A 12,463-nucleotide genomic window follows, 5' to 3' on the forward strand; every position below is an offset into this window, starting at 1 on the left:
TTACATTTATGGGGAAGCCTGGGTGGAAAATGGTGAATGGAATGATGCTTCATAAGTTTATGGGGACAATGACACAAAAAATCAGCAGTTTAAAATGGATAACTCATTTTAAGAAGGATTAGATGACACTGAAGATGAAGCCTGCAGCAGCAGACCATCTACATCAATTTGGAAGACAAGAATTCCTCTTGTTCATGCCTTAATTGAAGAAGACTAGTAACAGTACAAACAATGGCCAACAGCATAGACATCTCAATTGTTTCAGCTTACACAATTCTAACCAAAAAATTAGAGTAGAGCAAACTTTTCACTGGATGGGTACCAAAACTCTTGTGCCCAGATCAGCTACAGGTAAGAGCAGAGCTTTCAATAGAAATTTCAAACAAGTGGGGTCAAGATCCTGAAGCATTTCCTGGAAGAATTAGAACAGGAGATAAACCATGGCTTTACCAGTACAATCCTGAAGTTAAAGCATAATCAAAGCAATGACTATCAAGAGATGGAAGTGGTTCAGTCAAAGCAAAAGTGGACCGGTCAACAGCAAAGGTTATGGCAATGAATTTGGGGATGCTCAAGGCATTTTTCTTGATGACTTTCTGGAGGGCCAAATAATGAAAGCATCTGCTTATAATGGGAGTGTTTTGAGAAATGTAGGCAAAAATTTACCAGAAAAAAGTGCCCAGGAATGCTCCATCAGAGAGTCCTTCACTACGACAACAATGCTCCTGTTCATTCCTCTCATCAAACAAAGGTGATGTTTTTACAGTTTTGATGAGGAATCATTAGGCATCCATCTTACAATTTCGATTTGGCTCTTTCTGGCTACTTCTTGCTTCCTAAGCTTAACAAGTCTTTAAAGGCATCTGTTATTTTTTGACGTTTTGATAACTGCCAGTCTGACTGCTGCAAGATGGTATCTCATTGTGGTTTTCATTTGCATTTCTGTAATGATTAGTGATGTTGAACATTTTTTCATGTTTCTTGGCCACTACTGTGTCTCTTAAAGTGTCCATTCCTGCCTTTTGTCTATTATTAATTGGATTATTTATTTTTTGTTTGTTAATTTGTTTCATTTTCTTGTAGATTCTGGATATCAGACTTGTTGGATGCATAGTGTGCAAATATTTTCTCCCCTTTCTTTAGACTGTCTCTTTACTGTGTTGATTATTTATTTTGTTGTGCAGAAGCTCTTTAGTTTAATTAGGTCCTACTTGTCAATTTTTGTTTTGTTGCAATTGCTTTTGGGAACTTAAGAATAAATTATTTGCCAAAGCTGATGATGACGAGGTTATTTCCTAGGCTTTCTTCTAGGATTCTTACAGTTGGAGGTCTCGCATTTAAATTTTTGATTATTTTGGAGCGAATTTTTGTATACGGTGAAAGGTAGGGTCCAGTTTCAATATTCTACATCTGGCGAGTCAGTTATCCCAGCACCATTTGTTAAAAAATCAAAAAATAATGGATGATAGTAAGCCTGTAGAGAATAGGGAACACTTATACACTGTTGGTGGAAGCGCAAATTAGTTCAACTACTGCGGAAATGGGTTTGGAGTTTTCTCAGAAAACTTAAAATAGCACTACCATTCAACTCAGGAATCCCATTACTGGGTACATACCCAAAGGAAAATAAATCATTCTACCAAAAACATACGTGAACTTGTATGTTCATTACAATGCTATTCACAATAGCAAAGACATGGTATTGACCTAGGTGCCGATCAATTATGGATTGAATAAAGAAGGTGTGGTACATATATACCACGGAACACTATGCAGCTATAAAAAAGAATGAAATGTGTTTTTGCAGCAACGTGGATGCAGTTGGAAGCCATTATCCTAAGCAATCTAATGCAGGAACAGAAAACCAAATACCACGTGTTTTCACTTATAAATAGAAGTAAACATTGAGCTCACATGGACATAAAGATGGGAACAATAGACCCTGGGGACTACTGGGGGGAGAGGGGAAAAGGGCATGGGCTGAAAAACTATTTACTGTGTACTTGCTCACTACCTTTGTGAAGGGACCAACTGTACCAGAAACCTCAGCATCACACAATATGCCCATGTAACAAACCTAATACATAACCCCTGAATCCAAAATAAAAGGTAAAATATTTTTTTCAATGTAAAGATAACCCATTTTTTTTTCAGTTAATAATTTATAAAAGACTTCATTGGTATGGTTAAACTCCCAGAACTCTCAGTTCTTTAGGGTTAAACTAAATGGCTGACGTTGTGGCTTACAAAGGTGTCATGACCTTGGTGGAGCTTACATTGAGAAATCAAGTTTATACTATTCATTTTTATCATTTATTTCCATTTTTCTGTGAACTTTTTGAAGTCTCCTCAAATGTTATGAAGAAGAGGTTTACAGTAATAAAGAGATCTACCTTAGGAACCTTAGTGTATTAGTCTGTTCTCACACTGCTAATAAAGACATACCTGAGATGGGGTAATTTACAAAGGAAAGAGGTTTAATTGACTCACAGTTCCACATGGCCGAGGAGGCCTCACAATCATGGCAGAAGAGCAAGAAACACCTTACACTGTACCAGGCAAGGGAGAGCTTGCTCAGGGGAACTCCCCTTGATAAAACCATCAGATCTCATGAGACTTATTCACTATCATAAGAACAACATGGGAAAAAAAACCCACCCCCATGATTCAATTACCTCCCAATTAGTCCCTCCCGTGACATGTGGGAATTGTGGGAGCTACAATTCAAGATGAGATTTGGGTGGGGACACAGCCAAACCATATCACTTGGTAAGAGAAGAGCCACTTCTGCTTGCTAGATTAGTGCTCTTTTTCCACCACCACATCAGATGGAACCTGTTCTCTTGCTCTAGAAGGGTAGAGACCCAGTGATTACTTGCAGAGGCATCACAGAGGGGAAATTACTAAAGGGAGGCCATGCAGTGTAACCATTAAAACACTTTTTGACATGGAGACTATATGGCTCTGCATATTAAGGACTAGTCCTGAAGGAGTAAAGATCATTACTTCCTAGAGCAACCTCGGAATATTCCCTAGAAGAAAGAGGCATGAACTAAAACAGGAACATTACAGAGGACTCTAAGCTATTAATTGTGCTGAGTGATATACACTGCTATGGTATTCAAAACTGTGCTTGTTTATGAATGCAGCATAAAGGCATTATAATTAGGAAAATTAATATCTAAATGTGTGATATGTATTAACTCAGAGATGCCTTACAATAAACTTGTAGCTACTTTCTGTGATTATTTTCATTTTGTAGTTTTTTTTTTTAAACTCATATATCATCAGAATGGGCCATCAAGATACAACCTGAGCCTGATAAACCTGCTCTATATTTTCCAGTCTTCCATCCTTCTGTTCAACCATTTCAGGCAAACAAGTTTAATCTTCAAATTAAGCTTTCTGGAAAGACTTTGGAATGTAATCAAGGAATGTTTAAGGTATTTCCCTGGGGCTAACACCAGGTGCCTTGGTAGGTGTGTCGTTATACATGCCAGATACATGTTTTTATACTCAACTGTCTTTTTTTTTAATCCTATTTTCATAACAGCTCCTAAAATTGAAGCTAACTAAATACAGTATTTCCACTTTATTTGCAGAAGACATCCACTGCCAGATTTGTTCGGCTATGTAAGGCTGTCTGTAATTTCTCACTTAAGAAGGTAATTTATTCATGACACTAATTGATAATGAAGTGATTATTAAAGCTACGTGGTGTGTCATTTCTTTCCATTTCTGTGTCATTGTACACTGAGTTGGAATCTGTCTTTTCTGAATCTCTGTGCCAGGATAATTATATGGCCATATGTAAATTACCACATCTCATCTTTCCGATTTTTGAATGAAAACCTGGAATGGAATTGCTATAACCATTTAATACACATCATAAAAGGATTTTTAGAATTTAATATGAAGTATAAGGTGAAAATTAATTTGAAAGAGCAATTTTAGGACATGTTATCAGAAATTAACTTTAATGATTAGTTTGGAGGGTTCTAAACTTAAGTGAAAGCTACAGGATAATGCATTTATTCTCTTTACTAACTTCTTATTAATGTACCTGTGACTTGTCCTTTATTTTATGACAAGTTACTTGAAAGGTTGATTTGAGTGAGTCATAGTCATAATTATTAAGCAGTATAAAAAGATAATAGATTTTGGAATTTCTTTTTTTATTTTTTTAAAGATCTTAAAATACTATCATGAACTCTTGCACTATTGAATCTAAAATAGGATCTTTTAAGCATATGACTTTAGGCATCAACCCAAACTCAAAAGTTAACAAAAAGTGAAACTCCATATTGATAAACTGAATTCATTTCTCATAATGTATGGATTTTTGCCCATATGTATAATGTAGAAATTTTGACATATACATTCCAGTCTTTCAGAATCAAAACATGATTTTGATTTTCAGAGATGATTATCACCCACTGTGATGCTAAAACAAAAACCATGTATTTCAAGTAATAGCTAAATACTGGCATTGCCTTTCCTTCCATTGTTCAGGCCAAAAACCCTATTATGATTTGTCTCTTTTCTTTGTACAACCATCTAATCAGTCAGAAAATCATGTGGATTCATACTTCAAACCATGTACAGAAGAGAGTATCTACGCATAGCCTTCAAGTCTGAATCCTGGTCTAATCCACTATAGCCTCCTACCTGAACTATTCAATAGCCTAATTGGTTTCTCTGGTTCTTCTCTTGCTATTCTACAGTGTATTCTCCATTCAGCAGCCAGGGTGAATCCATTAAATGTGAATCCAATGTTTCTTACCTTTTCAAAAAACTCCAGGGTCTTCTCATCACATTCAGAATAAAACTAAAATTCCCTATGTGGCTGACTAAGTCAAATATAATAAATCCTCTAACTGTATCACTGCGACTGTATCACTTGAAACTCTCCTGCTCTCCTATTCAGCTCTAGCCATACTCATTGTATTTCTACTTCTGGAAATACCACATGTCTTTATCAGAGGCTTTGTACTCACTACTTCCTCTGCCTAGAATATTTCCCTCTTCAGATAGCTTTATATGCTCCCTCCATTCATTCATATATACAGAGAAATGCCAGTTCCTGTAAGGGGCTCTTCCTCAGCAGCCAATCTAAAATAGTCTCTTTAAATTGCTTGCACTATTCTATGTAGACTTTTCCCTTACTTCATCTTCATAGCATTTATCGCTACATTAGAAATGTGTAATGTTCTCTCTCTCAGAAGTATAAGCTCAATTAAGTAGCTTCCCCCTAAATCCCAAGGGAGCGCTTGCCCATAGTGATGACAATTTAGTGAATAGTTGAATAAGTTAATGAATACATTGGTACCATATACAAATGTATAAAAAGTATAAAAGTAGTAAGATGGATCATTTATCCCAAATCCACTAGACTTCCACATAATTGTGACTCCATTTGATTTTTTTTCTTAGGCTTAATTTATTAAAGAACTTTGTACACCAAATGTTCACATACATGCTTTAAAAGTTCTTGAAAATATCCAACCCCTCCACCAACTATAAATACAATTCCTCAAAGTGGAACTGGACTAATAAGAGTCTAGAGGACAGCTCTAATTGTAATTTGCTTATATAGCATGACAGAAATATTGAAAGAAATGCTTTTAAGAGAAAATATTTAAAAACTGGAAAAATTTCATATTTATGTGTGGAGAATCCCAATTCTCAGGGTGTGTTCTTAAAAACTGGTATTCCCTAAGTTATCATAGTAACAAGTGACAATATAAACCAAAAATCAGAGGATAAGTTATGGGCTCTAAGAATGAACAAACGGTACTACACTTACTTTCATATATAAAACATCATTATTATTGTCATTATGATCATCATGATCAATAATGATACAGCAAATATACACATTAAGCTGTTTATTTCTTTAGAGATATAAATCTCATTGATTCTTATATAATCTCACGTAACCTCTAACTCAATTACCTCCTGGCAGGCCATCAATATATATGTATATGTGTGTGTGTGTGTGTGTGTGTATATATATATTTTTTTTTTCTTTTTTTTTGAGACGGAGTCTTGCTCTGTGCCCAGGCTGGAGTGTAGTGGCGCAATCTCCGCTCACTGCAAGCTCCACTTCTCGACTTCAAGCCATTCTCCTGCCTCAGCCTCCCAAGTAGCTGGGACTACAGGCGCCCGCCACCACACCCGGTTAATTTTTTGTATTTTTTTAGTAAAGACGGGGTTTCACCGTGTTAGCCACGATGGTCTTGATCTCCTGACCTTCTCATCCCCGCGGCTTGGCCTCCCAAAGTGCTGGGATTACAGGCATGAGCCACCACACCCAGCCAGGCCATCAATATTTTTTTCAGTGCATTCAGTGGTCATTTTCTTGGTCTCCAACCTTTGAATCTCAGACAGTTAATTATGCTTTCCGTCTTGAATATTACTCTTCCTTTCATTTCTTGACACTTTAGTGTCTTGGGGCCTCTGCCTCTCATGTATAGACCATTTTTTTCACTCTCTGCTTGTTACATTTATATGAGGTTCCACTTTAGTGGGTAACCAGTAGGGTGGAATTTTGTTTTCCTTGCAGAATTAAATCCAGGCCTTGAACTCCATAATGCTTGAGTTGCTACCCACCAAGAGTCTGTCTGAACAGTCAATCTCTCTTCTCTTCAGAATATCTGTTGTTATTTATATGGGCACCAGTCTCTGAAAACAATATACCCGTCACTATGTACCACCATAGATGCCTTTAAACAAGGTCTAGAAGAGACTATGCAAAAATAAACATGAAGGTAGAATAAAATACATTAATTTTCACTATCTTAACTTATGTGTAAGCAAGAGACAAAGGATGAGAAGAGACTCAAGGGAACAGGTTATAAAAGAAAAAAATTAGGTAATTTTTGTTGCTCCAGGTGATATTTTAAAAGTTTTTATTTTCTCATCTAATATCCATTACAATGTTGGAGACTGAAATGAATATTTCCCATTTTCAGGTAACGAATTGAGTTTTGCTATGTGCACCTAAAAGCTACACATTATAATGAGTATATCCAAGACCTGTGGACAACAATTTCAAAAAGCCTATCTCTGAACAAATTTTTCCTGGAATGAAAGCATCAAGATTTTCCAAAGTCTATTTGAGCTTACACACCCCCTGCTTCTCTGTCCCAGTCTAGTACAATAGACTCATTTTCCTTTTATATTTCAATTTGTTGCACCCACTAGGATATTCTGTCCACATATCACTGGATGGGAGCAAAGGGAAGCTGGAATCTGTATTTTCCCATTTCCCTCCCTGAAATATTCTTTCATTGAGCCATACTAATTATGGTGTAGACTTTTTAATACAGTTCTTTCCTTGGTTTGAATAACTCCTTCTTTGTTTTGAGCCTAGGGGCATAGAATGGACACATAGCAAGCTCTCTGTTCTCACTAGTTTTGGGTTATTCACTAGGATATTATTTTTTATTTTTTTTTCTGTTTTTTCATCATAAATTAATTTTCTATTATTTTCACTTTGAGAGAACTGTAAATACACATGTAGTTTTAGAATATAGTACAAAGATTTGTGATGTTATCCAGCTTCACCCAACGATAACATCTTTCTATAGTACAATATTATAACCAGGTTGTTGACAATGATACATTCGAGTCAAAGAACATTTCCATCACCACAAGAATTCCTCATGTTGTCTTTTTAAAGCCGCAACCACTTCCTTCCTGCCTCATGCCTTCCTTAATCCCTGGCAACTAATATTATGTTCCCATCTGTATATTTTAGTGATTTAAGAATGTTATATAAATGGAAGCTTATGGTACCTAATCTGTCAGGATTGACTTTTTTATTCATCATAATTATCTGGAGATTCATCCATGTTGTTATATGTATCAATAGCTTGTTCCTTTTTATTACCCAGTAGTAGTCCATGGGATAAACCGGAGTTTGTTTAAATATTCATGTATTGCTAGGCATATGGATTGCTTCCACAATTTTTTGTGTTCCAAAAGTTTTACAGTTTTATATTTTACATTAAATCTATAATCTATTTTGAGTTAATATATGTATTAGGTATGAGAGTTAGGTTGAGAATTGTGTGTGTGTATGTGTGTGTGCCTAGCACCATTGGTTACAAAGACTATTTTTTCATTCTATTGCTTTTGCAATCACATGGGCACTTTTGTGTGTGTCTATTTCTGGCTTCCACTGATATACATATTATTCCCCCATGAAAATCAAATGGTCTTGATTACTGTTGCTATATAAGAAGTCTGAAATTTAGTAGAACAATTTATCCCTTTTTATTATTTTTCACAGCTTTTTTAACCTATTCTAGTTCCTTCAAATTCTGTATAATTTTAGAATAATCCTGCCTATATAAACAAACAAATTTGCTGGCATTTTAGGAGAATTTGCATAAATCTACACATCAGTTTGGGAACAATTGACATCTCTATTATGGCGACTTACAATCCATAAATATTGTACACTTTTTAATTTGTTTAGACCTTTAAACTTCTTTCACCAAAGTTTTATGCTTTATTGTTTGAAGCATACAAGTCCTGAACATGTCTTGTTAAATTTATACCTATTTTTTGAAATAATGTGAATCATGCTATATTTTTAAATATGTGTTTCCATGTTAATTACTAGTATATATGAATACAATTGATTTTTGCTTTCTTATATCCTGTGACCTTGCTGAGCCCATTTATTAGTTCTGGGAGTTTTATTTTTAAATTGCCTCTTACTGAGTGCATTTATTAGTCCTAAATTCTTGGAACTACCTATGTAGACAACTATGTGATCTGCGATAGAGACAGATTTATTTCCTTATTTCATTTCTGTATGTCTTTTATTTCTTGCCTTATTGGCCTGTTTATAGCTTTTAGCTCTGGGCTGAATTAAAACAGCAATAGCAAACATCCTTGCATTGTTTCTAATTTTAGTGGGAAAGCATTAAGAATCTCACCACTGAAAAAAATATTAGCTGTACTATTTAATGTTTTTTATCAAGTTTTAAAATTATGAATTACATCTCTTTAATAGGGGACTATTCAGAATATTTGTTTCACGTTGAGTGAATTGTGGTAGCTTATGATATTTTGTTTGTTTTGTTTGAGAAATTAGCCCATCTTATTCAAATTGCCAAGTTTACCTCTGTCATGAAACTCATAGTAGTTTCCTTCTTTTAATGTCTGCAAAGTCTGTAATAATGTGTTCTGTTTCATTCCTAGTTATCTGTGTCTACTCTTTTTTAAATCACTCTTGTTAGAAATTTTTCAATTTTATTAAGCTTTTAAAGATCTAGCTGTTTGTTTCATTGATTTTTCTCTATCATTCTTGCTGTCCATTTTATTGTCTTTGTTCTTTATTAATTTCATTCTTTCTGTTTGCTAGGGTTTATTTTCTTCTAGGTTCTTGATGTGGGAGTTTAGATTATTTAAAACTTTTATTTGTAATGTATACATTTTGTCTACACATTTTCCTCTCAGCACTGCTTTATACAGTTCCACAAATTTTGATATATCACATTCATTTTTATTGTTTCATGTATTTTAAAAATTTTTTGAGACTTTCTATTTGAGCCATAGATTATTCAGTACAGGTTAAACATTTCTAATTTGAAAATCTGAAATGTGAAATGCTCCAGAATCTGAAACTTTTTGACTGCCAACATGACACCAGTTTGACTGGGTCCCACTTGTCAATTTTTGTTTTTTGTCACAGTTGCCTTTGGGGACTTAGTCATAAATTCCTTGCCAAAGCCAATGTCTAGATTATTATTTACTAGGTTTTCTTCTAGGGTTTTTATTGTTATAGGTCTTATATGCAGTTCTTCAATCCATCTTGAGTTAATTTTTGTATATAGTGAAAGGAAGGGGTCCAGTTTCACTCTTCTGCATATGGCTAGCCAGTTATTCCAGCACCATTTATTGAAAAGGGAGTTCTTACCCTATTGCTTGTTATTGTTGAAGATCAGGTGATTGTAGGTACATGGATTTACTTCTGGGTTCTCTATCCTGTTCTGTTTGTCTGTGTGTCTCTTTTTGTAACACTACCATGCTGTTTGGTCACTGTAGCCTGGTATTAATAGTAGTTTGAAGTTGGGTATTTTGATGCCCCCAGCCTTGTTCTTTAGGCTTAGGATTGCTTTGACAATTTGGGCTCTTTTTTGGTTCCATATGAATGTTAGAATAGTTTTTTTTCTAATTATGTGTAAAATGACAATAGTAGTTTCATAGGAATAGCATTGAATCTGTAAGTTGCTTTGGGCAGTATGGCCATTTTAACAATACTGATTCCTATCCATGAGCATGGAATGTTTTTCCATTTGTTTGTGTCATCTCTGATTCAACAGTTTCTTGTAATTCTCATTGTAGAGATCTTTCACTTCCTTGGTAAACTGTATTCCTAGGTATTTTATCCTTTTTGTAGCTTTTGAAAATAAGATTGCATTCTTGATTTGGCTGTGAGCTTGGACACCATTGGTGTATAGGAATGCTACTGATTTTTGTACCTTGATTTTGTATCTTGACACTTGACACAGAAAAATTACCTACATTTATGTGCCTTTATTCTCCATCATTTATAATGTAATTGCCTTAAGTATTTTCTATGCATACCTTTAAAACCACATCAAAAGTACTGTAATATTTGGTTCAATTATCACACATAGAAATTTTAAGGAAAAATAGTCTAATGCATTAATGCATTGTCCATATTTTGCTTATCAAGATCTTAATTCTTTCTTGATATTCGGAATTACTCCTTTTGTCATTGATATAGTTTGGCTGTGTGCCCACCAAAATCTCGCCTTGAACTGTATTAATCCCCATGTGTCAAGGGTGGGGCCAGGTGGAGATAATTGAATATGGACGTGATTTCCCCCACACTGTTCTCATGGTAGTGAATCAGTCTCACAAGATCTGATGGTTTTATAAATGGGAATTCCCTGCACAAGTGCTCTTGCCTGCTGCCATGTAAGATGTGACTTTGCTCCTCATTTGCCTTCTGCCATGATTGTGAGGCCTCCCCAGTCATGTGGAACTGTGAATTAATTAAAACTCTTTCCTTTATAAATTACTCAGTCTCAGGTATGTCTTTATTAGCAGTGTGAGAACAGGCTAATACAGTCATTTTCTTCTCTTTATAAAACTGAACTTACCCATTGTTATAGATTTGCTGCTAATAAATTCTCCTGGTTTTTCTAGATTTGAAAATATCTTGTTTTCTCTCTTCATTCCTGAAGGATATTTTTACCGGATATGGGATTCTGGATTATAGTCTTCTTTCAGCATTTGAAAATCATTTTGCCACTTTTATCTTGTTGTGGCTTTATTATTGCTAGTAATAAATCCTCTGCCATTTAATTATTTTTGCCCTATAAGGTGTTATTTCTCTTTTCTTCCGTTTTTCTTTGTCTTTTGATTTTCAGAGATTGATTCTGTTGTGCCTTGGAGTACATTTGAGTTTATCATAACTGGGATTTGCTCAGTTTTCAGAATTTATAGGTTTATGTCTTCTACCAAATTTAGAAAGGTACCAGATATTATAATTTGTAGTACTTTTCAGCTCTTTCTCCTATCTAAAGACTCTTGTCTTCTATCTAAATACTCTGTTGACACAAATGTTACATATTAGTCTCACAGATCTTTAATGCTCTAGTCTTTTTTGTTGTCTTTAGTCTCTCTATTGTTGAGATTGTTTAATTTCTTTGTTCTTTCGGTTTATTGATTCCTTCTTTTGCCCTCTCCATTCTTATGCTGTGCCCATTCACTATTTTGTTTTGGTTACCATATTAATCAGTTTTAAAATTTCTTTTTTTTTTTATAATTTCTATTTCTTTGCCAAAACCTTTCATTTGCTTGCTGCAATTACCTTTTTTAAAAAAAAATTTTCAGGTACTTTGCCACTTGCTTTTTGAAGCATTTTGCTTTTAAGTATGCCACTTTAAAATCTTTATTAGGTAGTTCTAACATTTCTATTACTTTAGTGTTGGCATCTATTGATTTTCTTTCTCAAAGGCCTTCTGATTCCTGGTATGAAGCGTGGTGCTTAATTGAAATCTAAAAATTTGGGGTCTTATGAGATTCTGGATTTTATTTAAACTTTAACTGGCTTCTCCTGACACAGCTCTAGCAAAGAAAGGGTGGTTGTCTCCTCGTATACAATCAGGTGGGGTAGAATTCCAGGTTTCCCAGTCAGCCTCTATTGATACTGTAGAGGCTGTTCCTCATTACCATTGGGTTGGGGTATGCCATCTGGATTCCCATTGATACTTTTTGGCTGGAAAAAGGTAAAAGTACTTTATTTACTCGTACCCATGTAATCTCTACTGACACCAGTGGTAAGGTGGGAGAGCACTGCCTTGTTAGCACTGTGCAGTAGTGAAAGTTCTCAGGAACCTAGACTTTTATCCATGCCAAACTGAAACAGGCATCTAACTCTGCTACCGAGGATAGTGTCAGAAAGGCATGTAAG

At 35.0% G+C, this 12,463-nt stretch overlaps 1 long non-coding RNA gene across 1 annotated transcript in view; it reads left to right on the forward strand.

Annotated features, from left to right (window-relative positions):
• The window catches only part of LOC126944970 (uncharacterized), an 82,313-nt gene that overhangs the window by 36,381 nt on the left and 33,469 nt on the right, over window positions 1-12,463 (forward strand). Inside the window, exon 2 of the long non-coding RNA XR_007722249.1 lies at window positions 3,603-3,665. This is a non-coding gene — a long non-coding RNA (uncharacterized LOC126944970). The remainder of the gene's footprint in view (window positions 1-3,602; window positions 3,666-12,463) is intronic.

The sequence above is a fragment of the Macaca thibetana genome, chromosome 20, assembly GCF_024542745.1.
Source record: "Macaca thibetana thibetana isolate TM-01 chromosome 20, ASM2454274v1, whole genome shotgun sequence".
Classification (NCBI taxonomy): domain Eukaryota; kingdom Metazoa; phylum Chordata; class Mammalia; order Primates; family Cercopithecidae; genus Macaca; species Macaca thibetana.